At 45.6% G+C, this 21,150-nt stretch overlaps 1 non-coding gene across 1 annotated transcript; it reads left to right on the top strand.

Annotated features, from left to right (window-relative positions):
- Positions 1–20,329: 20,329 nt before the first annotated feature.
- TRNAR-UCG (transfer RNA arginine (anticodon UCG)) lies at positions 20,330–20,402 on the top strand. The gene has a single exon. It is a non-coding gene; the product is annotated as a tRNA-Arg (tRNA).
- The last annotated feature ends 748 nt before the right edge of the window (positions 20,403–21,150 follow it).

Here is a 21,150-nt window from a genome sequence, read left to right as displayed (position 1 = left end):
ACTTAGCATATGCAGGAAGGAGCAATTTGTACTACTTTCAAAACAGTTTCACTCCACGTCTGGAAACGTCCAGAGCTATGTAGAGCATACAAATGAGCTTTAAACTCATGAGGAAAGAGGTTTGTATGCAAAAAGGAAAACAAAAGCATATCATACTCATAAAATTCTCAATATATAGATTCCAAAAAAGTGCTTCCAGCGAAAAGAGCTGAAAGAACACTATGGGATGTAAACCTGAATACCTTTCAATAATATGTTCTCCATCCATGCATACCACCTACATGATAAAAATCATCTCAGGTGAACGGATGTCTGCGTGGCCTAATGGATAAGGTGTTTGACTTCGGATCAGAAGATTGAGGGTTCGAGTCCCTTTGTGGTCATTTTTGGCCAATGGTCACACAATCTGCTTTACATTCAGAGTGGAAAAAGTCTTTTCCAATACTCTTGTAGTCCTCACTTTCTCATTACTAATCAATAATAAAGTGGAGTACATACAGTAAACTCATTCAGGTTGCATCTTCAGTCTAACTACTTGTGCATTTTAGTGGCATTAAAAAGTGCTTCTATGCCGACGCACTGAATATGTAATAGGTTTGCAGAATTTTGACGTGACAGAATGGGTTTTTAGCTTAAGTGTGTGTAGAAGAACTGCAAGGTTTGTGCCTATGTGTGCATAGAGTGCTACATGTGTAAAATCTGTATGATTTGGGCAGTTAAAGTGCTGATTTTGCCTCCGAGTAAGAAAAGTACTACACAAAATGTATAAAGGATCGGCACATTGGCTGCCTTTGCTGATGCCCCCGTTGCCTAATTTGTAGTGCAATGGTTAAGTTGCAGAGTGTGGTTGAACTTGGTTAGGAGACTTAGTGCCTCTTTCCGTGTCCTACTGATGATAAGGATGGCTTGATACAATTTTCTAAGCCCAGAATATTGAGAAAAGAAGTAAGTGAAGAAGAAGTGTGGAGTCGAAAGTGGTTCTCCAATTTCTCTCCACTTGCTAAAATTGCAAAGTCTCCATTATAGCATAGAAGAGAGCGTTAAAGTGTGGTAAATAATTTTTCTTTACCTGGACTTAATTTGATACAGAAACATAATAAAATAGCTCAGTAAAATGAGAGGCAGAATCCGTGATATTAGAGATTCGGAATGGGCTTTATTCCAATAATCGATTATAATCGGTTGCTCCAAGTTCCGTCACCACGGAGGTTCAGGAAGTGAAGTACATACTTTATTGACAAGAAGTAACTTTTATAGTACATACATTACAATGAAGCGAATGCAGTAGGCGTAACAATTGATAAGGAAAATGACGATTTGTCTGCGTAACCAGAAAATGGGTGTAATAAGGAGTAAAAAGGAACATAATTGGTTATGATGTCATATATAGGTGGATCTATAAGATAATACTTGGCATAGATGCGCGCGCAGCAGCATGACGTGTAATTGACGTGCAACTAGGGGGTGAAGGGGACTTGACATTTAGCTCTACATGTGGAGACAAAAAGTCTGGGGGGTCAAGTCAACCTAATCCCAAATCATATCTAACATCCTATGTTTAAAGAACTATGTTATCCACAAAAGAAGGACTCTCGGACAGAATCTATTCTATACTGACTGTGCGTGCGTGTACAAGCGTCTAAGTGTCTACACTGAATGTGAGGGGGTAGAAATATTCCATGGTAACAGGACTATGAATTACTTGCATAAGGGCAGAGAAGCCGGGCCTTTTGCTCGGTAACTGGAAGAATGTTTACTTAAACTACTAGGCAGGAATGCATCGGCTGAGGGGGAAGCAGATAATTCGAAGGTGAAATACAGTTCTTGGCAGAGAATAGGCTGATGTCAGGCTTCGGGAGCCGCGCAGAGAATGAGACAAAGTTCATGGTCACAGATGCAGGCTCAGACTGGAGCTTTCAGAGGCAGAAAGCAAGAGGAGTTTGATGACAGAATCAGGGCCTACTTGCCTGGACTGTAAAATGGCATAAGTGAACCATATAAAGCCGGTGGCCTTTCATATTTAGGAATGGAATATCCGGCCTATTCATGGCGGATCTGACAGAGGACATGTTGACGGTGGACGCACATGTATTTGCGTCTTCATAACTGGAACTGGAGGGAACATACATGTACTTGTGACATGCACATAGAACCGTTGGGGTCCAAGATAGGGGACATAACTGACCAGAAAAATCCATATTTCCACATTCCCTCCTTGTCCCCTACTTGCCCTTCAAGAGATATCAATCTTCATTAATCCATTGATCTGTTCATATAGCATCATTTGTTCTTCTTTCTTCTTCCGTGACGAATGAAATCTTGGTGGTGGAATACACGATGTGGCACACAGACCACAAATCGCTGGTCCACATTGTAGACATAGACAGCAACTGAATAGTATGAGAAGGCCAATACCTAGGAAGGATAAAACTCTCCATCCCCAGGCTGATATCACACTCCAAAACCAACTGGACCAAGTCCAAGTGCCTGGGTTCTGGTGTATCTGGTTTACAATCTTATGAAGGTGAATGATGGCTTTATATACAGATGGCGAATTTTCTGGTATGAATACGCAGCAGCTTGATCCGATGACCCTACAAGCTCCGCCCCTATCAGCCAGGATGACGTCAAGGACAAGACGATTTTGAAGCACAACAATCCGCATAGCAGACTGCTCTTCTGTTAAATTGCCTAAGGCGGAAATAGTCTCATTCACTACTGCTTCAAGGGTTCTAGTTAATCTACGTATCAGCTTACTATTAGTAACAGTACCTATATAGGGAAAGATGCCTTTATTAAAATCTACATACTTGTCCCATGCCGTCTCAGTGTAATCGACGATGGGGAGATCTCTCCGCTCTCTGTTGTGTACTAAATGAATATTTCTGTAATAATCAGGAGGAGCTAGGAAAACAGGTGGCAAAAGGAATGCAATGTAGCAGGTACCATCCCAATCTAGAGGTAGACGCATATATGCAGTCTGACCACATATAAAGTAGGAGTGGCGATAAGCTCTAAATGAAGATTTGCCTTGATCACTGAATTCTACTATAGTAGTGCATTTACTATGGCCCATATGTATGGAACCAACCTTTCTTACACATAATTCACCCTTCGCTGGGAATACTGACATGGTGGGTAAGACTAGTTCAACTTCAGATACGACATTTAGAATCATGAGATTAGGTGTAAAATTACCTAATCCATATACTTCATTTTCTAGATCAGTTCCTGTTCTTTTGGGGCGACCCTCCTTGTCAGGGTAGCAGACCTTGAGTAAAACTAGGTTCAGGTTTCCCCATACCCAATGATCTTGGTAAACTGCTGTGTCTGAGTCTATGGAATTGATTAAACTAAACCATGCTCCACAGGAGCCATTATGTGTAAATGGGTGTGGAAAGAATGGCAGGACTCCTTCATAATTCTGATAGGGAGGGAGCCGACCACACACCCAACAATTAGTAGCATTACTAGTCTGATGGGAATAATGTAACATACTAATGAAAGTGTTATTGCGCAGCGCAAGTCTATAAGACAATTCATGCGGAGGTAAGTCACTAAAAGAATGTTCGGCAGTAACATTATAAACATGTCTAGAAATAGGGTAATATATGTGCAACAATATACTTGCAGTAATTATTAAAAGACTCAAGAAAAACAAAATTAATAATGTCACTATGCAGTGGCTACGCAGTGATTTACAATACGCCTGTCGTTTCAACATTTTCCGGGTATTTTCTCTACTCAGGTCCAAGGGATACATGTCAGAGACAATTCAACCGCTTCACCTTGGAGAGGACTTAAACAATCAAATTGCTCGACTTGTTGGGCCTAAGTTTTAGTTTGTAGTTTTCAGAGTTATTCTGTTCAACAAAAGGACGTTTTGAATCAGTCTGTGAGGGAGTGCAGGGCACAATGTCTATATCCGAGGATAGTCCATGAAATTTCTTGATATGACTTGAATGAATCCAGCCCTTGCGGCCCTCGATCTTCACGGCTGTCCTTGTGGTCAGCAGGACCAACTTGGGTGTTTTCCACCTGGGCTCCAGCTGAGTCTTTCGGTCGAAATTCCTCACAAAGACGAGATCACCCGGAACTACGTCATGGGGTTTCACCTCAGTGTTGTCGGGAAAGGCTGCAGCTACCTGTGAACGACAAGATTGTAGTGCAGACATCAAGGAAGCCAAGTAATCTGTCAGCATATTACAGTCAATATCAGTTATTTTGCGTGGCATAGGCGTCCCCCACATATTTGGTGGTCTGCCGAAGATCACCTCATACGGGGATAGCCCTGTTCGAGAGTGTGCTACCATTCTCATGTAAAAGAGTGCAACTGGTAACGCTACTATCCAGTCGACACCTTTCTCTCTGCATATTTTGGACAGTCTGATTTTCAGTATCTGATTATGTCTTTCTACGAGACCTGCTGCCTCGGGGTGTCGGACACAGTGGAATTTCCACTGATATCCTAACAGAAGTGAAACATGTTTCATCAATTCGGATGAGAACGGCTGTCCGTTATCTGAGTGAACAACACGTGGTAAACCGTATCGTGGGAAGAATTCTCGAACCAACTGTTTGGCAGTAGTCGGGGCAGTGTAATCTGAAACCGGGTATGCCTCAGTCCAACGGGACAGAGCGCAGACAACTACGAGAACATATTTGAATCCTCGACATCGTTCCATCTGGATATAGTCCATCTGGAGTACTTCAAAAGGATGATTAGGAGGATGAAATCCACCCTGTTCTACGGGAACGCTTTTTCCTGGGTTAAACTGGCAACAGATCATACAGGTACGGACCTTTTGTTTGGCTGCTGCTCGTAAATGTTTATTGAACCAAATGTGTTGAATGCTGTCTAGCATAGCTTTTTCTCCTAGATGGGCTGGACTATGTATAGTGTTAATTATAACTTGGACCATTGAATCAGGAAGGAACCATACAGACTTTTCCTTCATCATCCATCCTTGGTCCGTGTGGATCCCTCCTAATTCAGTCCATTTCTTTATTTCGTCTGGTGTAGCATGTGTCTGTATGTCAATTACGTCAAGAGTAGGATCTTTAACTGTCATACAATGGGTCGGTGTCGGGACTATTGTCTTTGTCATGTCGGGGGTTTGAGTTTGAGCAGTCTGTTTAGCTGTTCTGTCGGCTAGATCATTGCCTTGGGAAATGATATCAGTAACCTTCGTATGAGCCTTACATTTCATAATTGATATTGCAGTGGGTAGATGTATTGCATCTAATAAGGCATGAATGAGGGGTCCGTGCTGAATGTGGGCACCGTGGGAAGTTAAATAACCTCTCTCTCGCCACAGCACGCCGAAGTCATGTACAACTCCGAATGCATAACGTGAATCAGTGTATATGTTGACTTTTTTATTCGTGGCTTGAATACAGGCTTGTGTCAGAGCGATGAGCTCTGCGGCTTGAGCTGACAAAGTATTTATACGATTAGTTTCAATGACTTCAGTATCTGTTGTGACTGCGTAAGCGGCCACTAACTCTCCTGTACTTGTTCTCATACATGAACCATCTACATACAATGTCAGGTCTGGATCGGACAATGGAACATCTGTCAAGTCTTGTCTGGGTTTTGTCGTTATAGTAATAACTTCAATACAGTCATGAGCTAGTGGGTCTGTTCCGGTTACTGGCAAAAGTGTGGCAGGATTCAATGTGTTACAGCGTCTGATTTCTATATGTGGCTGAAACAATGTAAGTTCGTACCCTGTAAGTCGCGCTATAGTCAAGTGTTGTGTTTGCGTTCTATTTACAAGAACCTCTACTGCGTGTGGTACTTGAACTGTCAATGGATGTCCTAACACTATGGCATCGCTTTGTCTGATTGCTAAAGCTGTCGCTGCTACTGATTTCAGGCATGCAGGCAAAGCCTGAGCTACGGGATCTAGTGTACTAGAAAAATAAGCACATGGTTTGTGTGCTCCTGCTTGTTCCTGTGTTAGTACTGACAAGGCAGTACCTTCGCGTTCTGTAACAAAGAGTGTAAATTGTTTTCTGTAACATGGCGTTGCTAAAACAGGTGCTTGACATAAAGCTTTCTTTAGGCTTTCAAAAGCTTGTGTATGTTCCTGAGTCCAAGGGAGAACAGTCGATGTGGCTGCCTCCTGTGTGGTTAACTGAATGAGTGGTTTTGCTAGAAATGCATACTGAGGGATCCACTGCCTACAATATGAAGTGAGGCCTATGAAAGCTCGTACCTCCTTTTGTGTCTTGGGTATTGACATGTTAGCTATTAACTGAATGCGGTCCGGTGTAAGCTGCCTTCCCTCCTTGGACAGCGAGTGTCCAAGATAAACAACTCGCTGGACACAGAATTGCAGCTTAGAAGGGGACACCTTGTGCCCCTTTTCGGCTAGAAATTGTAAAACTGTCAGTGATGCTTTTTCACATTCCGGTTCGCTTCTCGCGGTGATCAGCAGATCATCGACGTATTGAAGCAGAGCAGTGTTAACTGGCATGTGGATACTGTCGAGTTCTCGTTTCAGTGCTTGGCTATAGATGCTGGGGCTTTCTGTAAATCCTTGAGGTGCGCGTGAGAATTTAAAGCTACGCCCATTTAAACTAAATCCGAACAAATATTGGCTTTCCGGATCTATTGGGACGCTGAAAAAGGCATTCTTGAGATCAATTACAGTAAAGAATGTTGCTTCGGAATCAATGGCTGTCAGTAATGACGAGATATCTGGGACCACAGGAAATTGTGGCACAATGCACTTGTTTAATTCGCGCAGATCAATAACCAATCGATATACTGGCGGGGCCTTTGGATCTGTTCGTTTAAGAATCGGAATTATCGGTGAATTACATACATTGGAGTCTGTTTCCACAACTACTCCTTGGGCAATGAGCTCGTCAATGATTTGTAGTAAAGCCACTACAGCATCTGGTGGTAACTTGTATTGTCGCATTCGTGGTAGCACCACTCCTGCCTTTAATGTGACTCTATATGGTGTAATATTCATGCAACCAACATCAGTAGGGCCTTGTGCCCATAGATGTGTAGGTAAAGTCTGCAGTCGGGGATCCATGTCTCTAGACACATAGTGACCTTTAAAATCACGTAAAAACAACCTTACTCCTTCCGGAGAACAACATATTATGGCTCCTAGAGCTTTCAATGTTTTTTATCCCTAGCAAATTTTCTGGACATGATTTAGTAAGCAATAAATCTGTAGTTCGGGTCAGAGGTCCTATCGTAAGTGGCAGAGGTTGTGACACTTCATTAACAATAGGTTTTCCTGAAAAACCAAGGGAAATATTCTGAGAGCCTGAGAGGGGTGCCCCTGGAACTTCACTACGTTTTATAGTTGTTCGACTTGCCCCGGTATCGAGTAAAAACTTCCTATCTTGGCCTAATAATTCACTATGTACATAAGGTCCTTCTTGATCTACAGGGATCTCGATAAGGGGTAAGTCAACTTCCCTCTCTAGGCTAGTTCATGCGTAACGCTGATACTCAGGATATTCATACTGTGCGGTCTGATACATTTGTCGTGTTGTTGTCTGTGTGGCAGCAACAGGCAACGGTGGTGCAGCTGGCACAAACTGTGTTGGCTGTTGTGAGGCTGGCATGGCCTGTGCATGCTGCGGAGCTCCTTGTTCATTCTGTTCTTGTCTAAATGGCCGTGATCGATTTGTTGCTGTAGGGATACGGGTACTGGATCTTGGCGTTGGACCTCCCTGGTATGCGGTCTATGTGGGGCGGAATTAGCATACTCGGGAGCTGCGTCATCTAAATATGAGGAAAGAAAAACATCTTCTGCGGTTCTAGGATGCCCCTTAGGATGTACCTTGATTGGGAATAATGGGGGTGGCAAGTCTTTCGGTATCTCTGGAGTAGCCTTAGGTAATCCTTCGGCCAGAAGGGGATACATACCATTCATAAGGGCATTTCTTTGTCTGTCCACTTGTTCTGATTTCACTCGGATACCTTCCTCAATTAATAGATTCTCTCGAACTTTATTTGAACTCTCTTTACTCTTCTCTTCCTGTCTACGTGCTTTTTCTGTGCGTCTATGAGATTCTTTACGCCATAACTCAACGGCGTCTTTCTGTGACTGTCTGACTTTCCTTTTCCATAACTCTTCCTCGACTTTCATGATGCACTCTGCATCCCAGGTCCCCGCTGCGGGCCACCTCTGACTTTCTGGTAATCCCTTGGTGTAGTCTACCCATAAATCAAGAAATAATATAGCGTCTAAGCCATGTTTGTGATACATGAAGTGCCCTGGAGTGTCCCTAGGAGGAATAGGGACGGCTTCTTCGAGAACCCCTTTTCTAGTAGTGATCTGTCTTAATTTCGAAAAGAGCGGCATATTGACAACTGATCCGATACTTAATCTTGAACACACTTAATACAAAAGCACAATAATGAACAACCATTCATACCACAATATGCAGGACGTTTTTAAACACATTAAACATTAAACATTAAACTTTTAACTGAAACAACAATGATGATCGTCTGCATAACTAATCACCAAGCTTTATTCTTGACAATAACTAGATACTTCGGAATACTTGATACACTGCTAAACAGTACAGATACACTGCTAAAACAGTGCAGACCGGATTTGTGTACCCAAACCCGTCTTGACCGGCACAACCTATGTGCACGTCAGAAATGCCTCCCCAGTAATGGTACTCACCGGGTAGCTTCGGAAACGGAAGGCCTCGGTAACTTGAACTTGAACCGGACTGGACTCGACTCGACTCGTCGGAAACTGGACTTGGCTTCGAACTGGTGGGTCTCTGTATACCTCGGATCTTGCTCTCTCTCAGCCAGGCTCTGGTCGGGATACTTCGCACTTCTCACCGCCTCGTCTGGGTGTTGATCGCAGTCTCAGTCGCCCCCGCTTGACCGGAGGGAGATACAGGAAATCCTGCTGGTACGCGTTATTGTCCGTCCAGCTGTGGCAGGAGACCGGGCCTGCAACTCACCGCCGGCGCGTGAGATGAGAAAGTGTCCCTATTCGGGCGCCATTCATGTGGTAAATAATTTTTCTTTACCTGGACTTAATTTGATACAGAAACATAATAAAATAGCTCAGTAAAATGAGAGGCAGAATCCGTGATATTAGAGATTCGGAATGGGCTTTATTCCAATAATCGATTATAATCGGTTGCTCCAAGTTCCGTCACCACGGAGGTTCAGGAAGTGAAGTACATACTTTATTGACAAGAAGTAACTTTTATAGTACATACATTACAATGAAGCGAATGCAGTAGGCGTAACAATTGATAAGGAAAATGACGATTTGTCTGCGTAACCAGAAAATGGGTGTAATAAGGAGTAAAAAGGAACATAATTGGTTATGATGTCATATATAGGTGGATCTATAAGATAATACTTGGCATAGATGCGCGCGCAGCAGCATGACGTGTAATTGACGTGCAACTAGGGGGTGAAGGGGACTTGACATTTAGCTCTACATGTGGAGACAAAAAGTCTGGGGGGTCAAGTCAACCTAATCCCAAATCATATCTAACATCCTATGTTTAAAGAACTATGTTATCCACAAAAGAAGGACTCTCGGACAGAATCTATTCTATACTGACTGTGCGTGCGTGTACAAGCGTCTAAGTGTCTACACTGAATGTGAGGGGGTAGAAATATTCCATGGTAACAGGACTATGAATTACTTGCATAAGGGCAGAGAAGCCGGGCCTTTTGCTCGGTAACTGGAAGAATGTTTACTTAAACTACTAGGCAGGAATGCATCGGCTGAGGGGGAAGCAGATAATTCGAAGGTGAAATACAGTTCTTGGCAGAGAATAGGCTGATGTCAGGCTTCGGGAGCCGCGCAGAGAATGAGACAAAGTTCATGGTCACAGATGCAGGCTCAGACTGGAGCTTTCAGAGGCAGAAAGCAAGAGGAGTTTGATGACAGAATCAGGGCCTACTTGCCTGGACTGTAAAATGGCATAAGTGAACCATATAAAGCCGGTGGCCTTTCATATTTAGGAATGGAATATCCGGCCTATTCATGGCGGATCTGACAGAGGACATGTTGACGGTGGACGCACATGTATTTGCGTCTTCATAACTGGAACTGGAGGGAACATACATGTACTTGTGACATGCACATAGAACCGTTGGGGTCCAAGATAGGGGACATAACTGACCAGAAAAATCCATATTTCCACAAAAGTCGGGGATGGAAGAGGATGAAAATGGGAAGTTTACTTATAGAGAGAAGTGAGAAATGCCCTGTGTGCACACACCGGTGTCTAGAAAAGAGCGATGCATGTGTGCCTCAGTGGCCTAATGGATAAGGCACTGACCTCCTAAGCCAGGGATTGTGGGTTTGAGTCCCATCTGAGGTGATAACAAAAATCCTCCCTCTTTCTTTTCCAGAAAATTAGGTAGATTTATTACATGCTTCCTCTCAGAAGTTTATGAGGGATTAGGTACTTTGAAACGGTCCCATTTTACTTGTGTACACTTCACAGTCATGTTAGTGTTCTGAAACTGCAAAGTATATTTTTAAATGCCTATTTTTGTGAAATGCATTTTCGACCCGCCAGAACATATTCCTTTGGAAAAAATGATTTGAATGGGATTGGTGTGAATCTTGTTTCTAGAGGTGGTGACAGGCTTTCAGCTACTTGAATAGGTCAAGCCAGGATTCATAAAACTTATACAACCTATGTGAGTGTGAAAAATTAGCATATGCAGGAAGGAGCAATTTGTACTACTTTCAAAACAGTTTCACTCCACGTCTGGAAACGTCCAGAGCAATGTAGAGCATACAAATGAGCTTTAAACTCATGAGGAAAGAGGTTTGTATGCAAAAAGGAAAACAAAAGCATATCGTACTCATAAAATTCTCAATATATAGATTCCAAAAAAGTGCTTCTAGCGAAAAGAGCTGAAAGAACACTATGGGATGTAAACCTGAATACCTTTCAATAATATGTTCTCCATCCATGCACACCACCTGTTAAATGGTAGCGGCAGTTTCCGTCGATAACCTTTCAAGTATTGCCCGGCGGTAATCGCCTCTCATACCACTCGATAATTTACCAATGAAAGAGGCAGGCGCCGGAGACTGGAAGGCAGGAAACAAAGTTTTATTCCGTCGGAGCAGAACACATCAGATCAGACAGCACGGTATCGTCACGAGGTGCTCTAACTGCATCTCTGAGGCCTGGCCTCTTATACACAGGTTTATGACTTTATTGCAGGTTTATCATACAAGGCAGATTCTTGAGATTACTTTGATGTATAAAAGAACGTCTTCGGAATCCCCACTTCGAACTCGTTCCCACACATATCTACAGTGGAAGTCCCCACCCCATCTACAGTAGGAGATGGCTATCACGCAGCTGGACATTCCGCCAATTCCCGGGGGTGTGTGCAACCGGCCGGGTCTCAGGGGGTAGGGGCTTTGATCCACTGTAATCCCTTTGATGTGGGGTGTTTCCCTTACAGTAGGGGCAATAAACTGCATCTGCAGGGCTAGGTGATTGCCTGGGATCGATTCGGACAATGGGGCGCAGAGGAAGGGGGTTATCAAAGAGAGATGCATGACCATGTATGGGATGTCGGTCAGGCATGGGATGTGGTTCCATGGCAGGGTCGCGCAGAAGGAGAGGGTTTATGGCCCGTGTATGAGAGAGCGGGGGTGGCCGGCGCGCGGGGGATGCTTGCAGCGCCAGGGGAACGCGCTGGCGATCGACAATGAGCGGGGGAGAGAGTGGGGTGCCTAAAATGGCGGCTGTGCGTTCGCTGTGCGTGGCGCTGGGGAGAGGCAAGATGGCGCAGATAATGTTCAGTTACAAGCTAAATTTCCACAGTCCTCCCTTTTAACATATCTCGCCAGCTTGACGGGCCGACATTCACCTTCGTTAACCCTTCAGCTATAATATCGTTAATGTTTTTCATACATTCCTTAAAGATACAGAGTTTTTGGGGCAGGCGGGAGTAATCTGACACATTTGTACATAGTTACATACAGTTGATAAAGTAGGCGAGGAGGTAGTACATACAAAATTACATCAGCTGCGCCGCATGTCAGGCCCAGGGATAGGAGGAGGGGAGCTTGTTTGAGCACAAATAGGATACTGTAAAACAAAAAAATTTCTGGCAAAACAAGGGATATTTTGCACATTACTTAAGGCCCAGACTTCGTGTGGATCAAAAATAGTCAGTATAGTTGTGTGCATGGCTGGTGTTGTATGAATGTCATTATACAAAGTTAGATTTTCTTAACTTCCCAGTGCACAGTCGGAAGTGATTGATGCAACATCATGAAAACTCGATAGGAAGATAGTTAATATAAAAAGGTGGTTGGGAGAGGATTTTCAACTTAACATGGGTTCTTCTTTCCAGTGTCCTTTTATAAAGAGCCATCATTGGTAAGCTCTTATTGTTGTTCTTCTTTCGTTGGCACTGTTGAGCACCGGCGGTGGAGCTAAGGTCCAGCTCAAATCCAATTTCTCACGTGGCAGGGTGTGACCATTCGCTGTCCTCCGATCACAGTCCTGTTCCTTAACATAGTTCATCATAGGTACTATGAGACAGGGTACCTGCTTTTTGTTCTTCTGTAGTTAAGTTAAATTCATAGAGAGAGAGAGAGATGTGATGTGCTTCGGGATGCCGAGGGAAGAGGGGGTGGAGTGGAATCGGATCAAAAATGCGGACCAAGGAGAGCAGAATCTTCCAGCACTGGGCCCATCAATCGGGCCCGTCGGGTTGGGACTTCAGGCACGCTGGACAGAGAGCAGGGGGCCTCGATATAGCCCTTCGTTCTATCGCTTATCATCCTGATAATGGTGCCTTGTCCTATGCCCTTTTTGCTTCGTCGCTTCCCCCTTGGTCGATGCCATAGATGTTCCATGGTCCGTAGCCAGGCTGTGCGTCACATCCGACCCCTTTCTCCCGATGGCAGCACATTATCTTTGAATGAGTACAAGAAACAAAATCTTAGAGAGTTGGCAGGGAAGACATTTACACACTTCATCCTCTCTCCCAACCACCGAGTAGTTGCGGAAATGCTTTTATCGGTTGCTGTATGATTGATGTCTATTAACTCTGATGTTTGTGTGCGTGTTACTGATCTATTAATTATTGCTGTGGTGCAGGTTTCTGTCGGTGTCCCTGTCCATCGTCTGGCCTTCTAGGTGTTGCGCCCTATAATCGCTGCAGGAAGCCTGACATCTGTCAATCTTCTGGTCTATTTAAAAATTTGAACCGGCTTCTCCGGTAGGGACTCGTTCATTGCAACATAAGTTTTGGTAATACACATTTTCCTCCGAACACTGCTAAGCTTATGAAAAAGTGCGAGGTGCTACTGTCATGGGTTCACAAGTATCCATTTCGGGGAGGAACATAAGCTAAACATTATTCTTGCTGGAGACAATAGGTAACCCTTTATCAGTTTGGGCAATGTATTATTAGAGAATAAGGTTATCAGCTGTTTCGTTCGAAATACTCTGAGACGGTTAGTATAGGGCTGGGGTTATTTTTGGGAGAACGGGGTGCTTTAGACATTCTATTTCGGGGTAATTGGGCGGGGGTAATTCAGGGCGGTGGAGATGGTGTTGTTAAAGCTCTAAAAACGAAAACCACTGACATATAGTCCCCGTGATGAGGGCCAAATTGGGAGACATCAGTCGTCTTACCTGTCCTTTCTTTCTCAGCCAATTAAGCTCAACACTCGCAGAAAGGAGAGGTAGTAACGTGGTAAAGTACGGTTGTTTTGTTTCTGTCAATTTGTTCGAACACCACCGCGTTTCTGGCCAATTATACACTTACCGAAGAGGTATGTGTTGTTAATTTATTCAAAAAGAAAGAGGGCAAGAGAAGCCTTTAGTGAGGGAGGGGGAGAGAGTGAGAGGGAGAGAGAGAGAGAGAGAGAGTGAGGGTGAGAGTGAGGGTGAGAGTGAGAGAGAGAGAGAGACGTGTGCATCAAGTAGGCTATTTGGCATACGTACGACACAAAACGAGAGAGAGAGAGAGAGAGAGACATGGATACGATAATAGGCCACTTGGTGCACACACAACATGGAGTAGCATGGGTCTGTTCTATGTAAGAAAACACAAGCGGGGAAAAGACACAAATTCGGTGATCACGTACACACAAATGCCGGATAGGGTGTGACAGTACATGCATCAAGCGCAGAAACTTAAGACGGAGACTCAGGGCTACGTTGAGTGTGGGGACCTCTCCTTTCCTGTCCTCTTTTCTTATGCATGCTGCGTACTTTCAGTATTTTGTAGTCTATCTCGGGGGGGTGTCGGACCTTTTACTCTCCTCCCTTTGATCGATGGACGAGCACTTCAATCATACGGTGATGCTCTCTTCAAGTGACCCAAGCATGAAATGCATACACATTCATACCATATAATCGTAGCACACACACACAATCATACCATACAGTTTTTCATGTTCCCAATGGTGGTCTGCACTTTACGCACTATCCCACAACATTTGTCTATGTTTTTCCTGATATTGAACACGGTGTGGTCCATGTCCACTCCATTCTTCAGTCGGAACTTCGTCGTGACCTATAGAGGGGAAAAAGAGGGGAGGGGATGCGCAATTTTCAAAAGTACTTTAGCGCGTGTAGACACGAAAAAGTTCTACTTACCATGTACCAGGCTAGCCGCAGGAGTGGGTAATACCACAGACCTATTATTCCTTTTGTCCGAGGCAAAGATGCTCTATTTAATTCATCTCCTAAATTCGGGTTCCCTGGTCGTACATGCATTTCTCAATCGGTCGTGTATTATGGTGCAAGATACCATACCTTGCGTTCGGCATATACCTTAAGTTATAGTTGATAATTGATTTGACAACTCTTGGAAAAGGACAGGTGTGATGGGTACAAATTCCGTTAATCAAAAAGATTCAGGCAAATGGAGTCTGTATTATCTGTATTCTTTCGCTTGGGAGTAACAATCATTTATCAAAAGAAAAACCTTTACCAACCTAGATGATTTGTCATGACACTGATTCCGTAATTCCTTTTAAGAAACCCTTTATTTAAAACAATGTCAGTATACAAATACGGGCCTACAACCGCTATAGGCCGGCGACGGTGTGAGAGGCGTCGAGTATCATGAGCAACACTACCTTAGCATAAAATCGGTTCCCTCCCCACCCCCCCCGACCATCATGTGTGGAAACATTGCATACATATCTCTTTTTAACACAAACGCCACGTGACTGGAACGCCACAAGGAGTTGTAGGCCTCTCCTACATCGGCGCCATTTTGGGGCGAGGTCGGGCCAGTGTACAGTCTAAGTCTTTCCATGAATTAGCTGTTGGACCAGAATTCCTTTCGGTAGTTCGAGAACTTTCGTTAGCGTCAATTTTGCGTCAGCATGGCGTCACCGCGATCTTGTAGCAATGTCGTGGTTCGTTCTTGGGGCGGGACAGCAGGCGGGTTCTTCCGCCGACGCCTTGAATCAGTCTCTCTCACTGCACCAAGCGGAGGCAAGGTGGCTGCCGCCCGGGGCAAAGAACAATGGCGGCGGTTTGTCCTTACCGGAAGTCCGCGGGAGTCGAGTGCCAATGACTCCAGCCGATTCTGCAAGGCTGAGGGGAGCGTTTTGTCAAGGGTGGGGCCCACGCCCAAGCAGACAAGCTTTCGAGTCCAGAATTGTCTCACGGTGGGCTAGGCCCATATGCGGAGGAACCGACCGCCGGAGTCCAAAGGCAGCAGTAGCAGCAGCTCTTCGGTACAGCCACCGGAGAGGGGCCAGCAGCAGCAACGACAGAAGTTCGGATGGTATCGCCACCGGGGTGGGTCCAGTGGCAGCGACGGCAGCAGTTCGGATGGTACCGCCACCGGGGTGGGTCCCCGATTACTCGGCTGCGGGGGCCCACTCCTCGCGTCGGGTGCTAGCGGCAGTCCTGGTGAAACCGTGCTTGGGTGGCTGTCCGGCGGTCGGGTGCAGGGGCGCCAACTCGGCTGGCCGGTGAAAGAGACGGTTGGGGTGCCCTCATCTGCTGGTGAGCCTCCACCTGGGGAGGTGGGGGAGGCCCGTCCGCGTCGCCTCCCCTCGTCAGGGCACCGTCCGTTATTGAAGAAAGAAGAAGTGAATGGGGAGATACGCACGTCGTGGCAGGCCCACCTTGGCGTTGTCAGGGTCTTGGTGCCGTGTGTGGCTTCCGGACTATTCGCACAGTTGTCCGCCACTGATGTCAATGGATTTTTGCATGGCTTTTATAGCCCAAAACCGACTAAAAGGACCGCCCAAAACAGGCCAATGTTGCAACTTTGAGGAAGGAGAGGCGAGGACGGTGTCACGTGGACGTAAATGCTTTGGGATGCAGGTCGCAGCAGACTGTCATGTAAATAGTTGTTTAAAACGTGTTTTAATCTGTTAATCTTTGTCGGAATGTTGTTATACCTATAAGTTATTAAAACGTTTAACCATACTACTTTGTTGGAGTGTTGCACATATTTGCAATCTAGTTAGTGTAATCGGAAAAATGGCATTGTCCAATTGCACGTGATCCTAATCAAGTTTGGTGACGTTGATGGTGGGTATCAACAAACTTCCGATTGTGTCTACTGGGGTCCCTATTTTTGTTCGATTCCAGAAGGACCGGGCACTGGGATTTCCAGTGTCCGAACCCTCTACAGAACGCACATTGGTTCCCATCTAAGTCTCTCCGTCCATTGTAAGGTGCAGGTGTATGGTCTCTAGGAGGTAGCTTTCTAGGGGCGATTGGTTGGTAATTCCCTTTTGGGGGTTCCCTTCCTATGGTCACCCCTTGCAACTGTGCTATCATTACCCTCTCCTTCAGTTCCTTTTTCTTCCTCTCTGACGCCCTATCGTTCTCGTTCTTTTGGTTTTCGTAGTATTGGGCCATCTGGAGGATTGCTGCGGGCTTGGAGGCTGCCCAACTACTCTCGCTGGTCTGTAGCTTCTGGGAGACTTCTTGTGACAGACCTTTCACATAGTTTTGGACAAAGAGGTGATGTCCGGTTGCAGTGGTCATGTCTTGGCCACTGTAATCGGAAAACACAGTCTCGAACCGAGAGAAGTATTCAGACCCATCCTCCTGGGGTTTCTGTCGGCAAGCCGTCACTATCGACCAGTCTACCTTTCTTTCTGGGATTAGAGTCTTCAGCTTCTGTACAATCTTGTCTGGGAGCTCTAATATGGCTTTCGGGGGTTTCTGTCCTGGTTCTCGCTGTTTATCTATGGTATCGAGTTGTACCCAGGTATATCCGAACGGCTCAGCGTGGTCAACTTTCCGGATTTGTTTCCACACATCAGCCGGCAGACATAATCCGAAGAACAAGTCGATATCTGCTAAAGTCATTATTGTTGAGCCTAAGGCTGTACCTAGTTCGGTGTAGAAGGCAGTCGGGTTCTTTCTTAAGTCGGGTAGAGTTTTTCTAAAGGTCAAAATATCTTTCCGGTCCCATGGCTGGTAGACCCAATTATATACAACCCTCCCCTTCGCATCTTGGTGGTTGATGTCGTCATGTGTTCCCTGACCTCGTGGGGGGACCCAGTAGGGGGCGGCCTCTTTGATGGGCATCATGGTATCAGTCCTTCCTTCCTGGGGCTTAGTCGCTATGGGGGTTTCTGTTTTGGTTGTCTGTCCGTGTTCCTTAAGGTGTCGATAGACCTCGAGTGTACGAGTGAAGAGGTTCGTCACATCGCCCTCTCCTTCTTCCCCAATGTCTACCTTCCTATATAGGGTCGCTAAGCCTTCGGGACCTTTATCGTGGTACCTATCCTCATATGCATTCAGGGCGTGATAACAAAGTCGCACGACAAAGTGTCGTCTGCGGCTGTCTGCATACGAGTTATATACGTCTGTTATATACTCCTCACTTTCCTTACGCTCCACTAGTGTCTTTACTATCTTGTCGATTCCTGCTCGTTCGTCCTTTGTTAGTCGATTCATTCTGGTGGAATCTTTCTTTCTTATCTCAGGGTCATCCAACGTCATTGCCGACGTTGTGTTCAGTACAAGAGGCTCGGCCGGCGCGGAGGCCGTGAGGGCCGAGGCCCCTGTACTGCTTTCGCTCGTGTTTGGGGGTTGGGGGTGTTGCACTACCGATTGGGAGGGTGCGTATGGAGGGGGCATGTAAATGATTGGGGGACCTAATAATAATTCGTCATTCGTTCGTTGCTTAGAGGACAACTCAGGGTAGAGCATAGAGGGGGTCCTAACAGCGTACTGGCCTGAGGTTTCGGGCTCCTGTCTTAGTTTAGTTTCCCTTCTCTCCTTTATTTCTTCTTCTAACTTTCTAGCGGCAAGGTGAGCTGCCCTTCGTAATTCCTTTTCTGCTTTTACTTCTTCCCTCTTTTTCCGTTGTGTTGCTTCTTTGCGCCACATGCCGATACTGTCAAGCATAGTAGGCGTCGTTTTATTGTTACGCAGAGCCATTTCTAGCACTTCTATCTTATGGTCGTCGAAGGATCCCATCAGTGGCCACTGACTCTCGGGGTCCTTCCTTGTGTATTTATGCCATAGCTTGCTATAAGCTACGGCGACTAGTCCATATTTGGTGAACATGTCCTTATTTGGGGTGCCTTCCAGCGGAGCCGGATGGTCCACCTCTAATAAGCGGTCCGGGCAGAACCAACTACCAATCAGTGGGGAGAAGATAGGCATGACGGGTTTCAACGGGGACAAAAGTCAGCACTACCTATCTTTTCTCTGCTTGCAAAGACTAGACAAAATATCTCTATTCCTCGTTATTTGTAAGCAGAGAATACCTCCAAAGAACCAATATCGAACAACTAGTGTTCGGACAATCAATCAATCAATCAATGGGGAGATAAAGATAGGCACGACGGGTTACAACGGGGACAAAAGTCTGCGTTACCTACCCTTCACTATTTGCAAAGACTAGACAGAATATTTCTATTCTTCGTTATTTGCAAACAGAGAATATCTCAAAGAGCACTATTCTTCAAAACAATCAATGTTCGGACAATCAATCAGTGGGGAGATAAAGATAGGCACGACGGGTTACAACGGGGACAAAAGTCTGCGTTACCTACCCTTCACTATCTGCAAAGGGAGAGAGAGAGTGTTTCTACTCCTCCCCGTTTGTAGACAGCGAATATCTCAAAGAGAACAATCAATGAGCAATACTAGTATTTCAGACAATCAATCAATTATTTCACAATTTGTCGTGTTTCACGACCTTACCCGGACCGCGTGGACAGTTTCTCGTCTTCCGCCTCCAGTGCCCGATCGTCCTCTACTCTCCGTATTTGCCGCGGCACTCCTGATGGTTCACAGTCAGGACCGTAGATCACTCGAGAGAGGTCTGCTCGGAACCAGTGAAGTTTGGATGATCGGCTGCCAGACGAGGGTCTATCGGGCAGGAGCTCTCCCGATCGTTGCAGTCGTTCACTCTGTCGTCAGGACCTCTCCCACTGGATCCACGTGTCGCTGATGGGCCCCACGCTTGGGACGCCAATTGTTAAATGGTAGCGGCAGTTTCAGTCGATAACCTTTCAAGTATTGCCCGGCGGTAATCGCCTCTCATACCACTCGATAATTTACCAATGAAAGAGGCAGGCGCCGGAGACTGGAAGGCAGGAAACAAAGTTTTATTCCGTCAGAGCAGAACACATCAGATCAGACAGCACGGTATCGTCACGAGGTGCTCTAACTGCATCTCTGAGGCCTGGCCTCTTATACACAGGTTTATGACTTTATTGCGGGTTTATCATACATGGCACATTCTTGAGATTACTTTGATGTATCAAAGAACGTCTTCGGAATCCCCACTTCGAACTCGTTCCCACACATATCTACAGTGGAAGTCCCCACCCCATCTACAGTAGGAGATGGCTATCACGCAGCTGGACATTCCGCCAATTCCCGGGGGTGTGTGCAACCGGCCGGGTCTCAGGGGGTAGGGGCTTTGATCCACTGTAATCCCTTTGATGTGGGGTGTTTCCCTTACAGTAGGGGCAATAAACTGCATCCGCAAGGCTAGGTGATGGCCTGGGATCGATTCGGACAATGGGGCGCAGAGGAAGGGGGTTATCAAAGAGAGATGCATGACCATGTATGGGATGTGGGTCAGGCGTGGGATGTGGTTCCATGGCAGGGTCGCGCAGAAGGAGAGGGTTTATGGCCCGTGTATGAGAGAGCGGGGGTGGCCGGCGCACGGGGGATGCTTGCAGCGCCAGGGGAACGCGCTGGCGATCGACAATGAGCGGGGGAGAGAGTGGGGTGCCTAAAATGGCGGCTGTGCGTTCGCTATGCGTGGCGCTGGGGAGAGGCAAGATGGCGCAGATAATTTTCAGTTACAAGCTAAATTTCCACACACCTACATGATAAAAATCATCTCAGGTGAACGGATGACCGCGTGGCCTAATGGATAAGGCGTCTGACTTCGGATCAGAAGGTTGAGGGTTCAAGTCCCTTCGTGGTTGTTTTTGGCCAATGGTCACACAATCTGCTTTACATTCAGAGTGGAAAATGTCTTTTCCAATACTCTTGTAGTCCTCACTTTCTCATTACTAATCATTAATAAAGTGGAGTACATACTGTAAACTCATTCAGGTTTCTTCTTCAGTCTAACTACTTGTGCATTTTAGTGGCATTAAAAAGTGCTTCTATGCCGACGCACTGAATATGTAATAGGTTTGCAGAATTTTGACGTGACAGAATGGGTTTTTAGCTTAAGTGTGTGTAGAAGAACTGCAAGGTGTGTGCCTATGTGTGCATAGAGTGCTACATGTGTAAAATCTATATGATTTGGGCAGTTAAAGTGCTGATTTTGCCTCCGAGTAAGAAAAGTACTACACAAAATGTATAAAGGATCGGCACATTGGCTGCCTTTGCTGATGCCCCCGTTGCCTAATTTGTAGTGCAATGGTTAAGTTGCAGAGTGTGGTTGAACTTGGTTAGGAGACTTGGTGCCTCTTTCCGTGTCCTGCTGATGATAAGGATGGCTTGATACCATTTTCTAAGCCCAGTATATTGAGAAAAGAAGTAAGTGAAGAAGAAGTGTGGAGTCGAAAGTGGTTCTCCAATTTCTCTCCACTTGCTAAAATTGCAAAGTCTCCATTATAGCATAGAAGAGAGCGTTAAAGTCGGGGATGGAAGAGGATGAAAATGGGAAGTTTACTTATAGAGAGAAGTGAGAAATGCCCTGTGTGCACACACCGGTGTCTGACC

This window comes from Triturus cristatus, chromosome 4_1, assembly GCF_964204655.1.
Source record: "Triturus cristatus chromosome 4_1, aTriCri1.1, whole genome shotgun sequence".
In the NCBI taxonomy this organism is placed as follows: Eukaryota; Metazoa; Chordata; class Amphibia; order Caudata; family Salamandridae; genus Triturus; species Triturus cristatus.
Note: the sequence above shows the minus strand (reverse complement) of the source record. Positions and strands in the feature narration are given on the sequence as shown.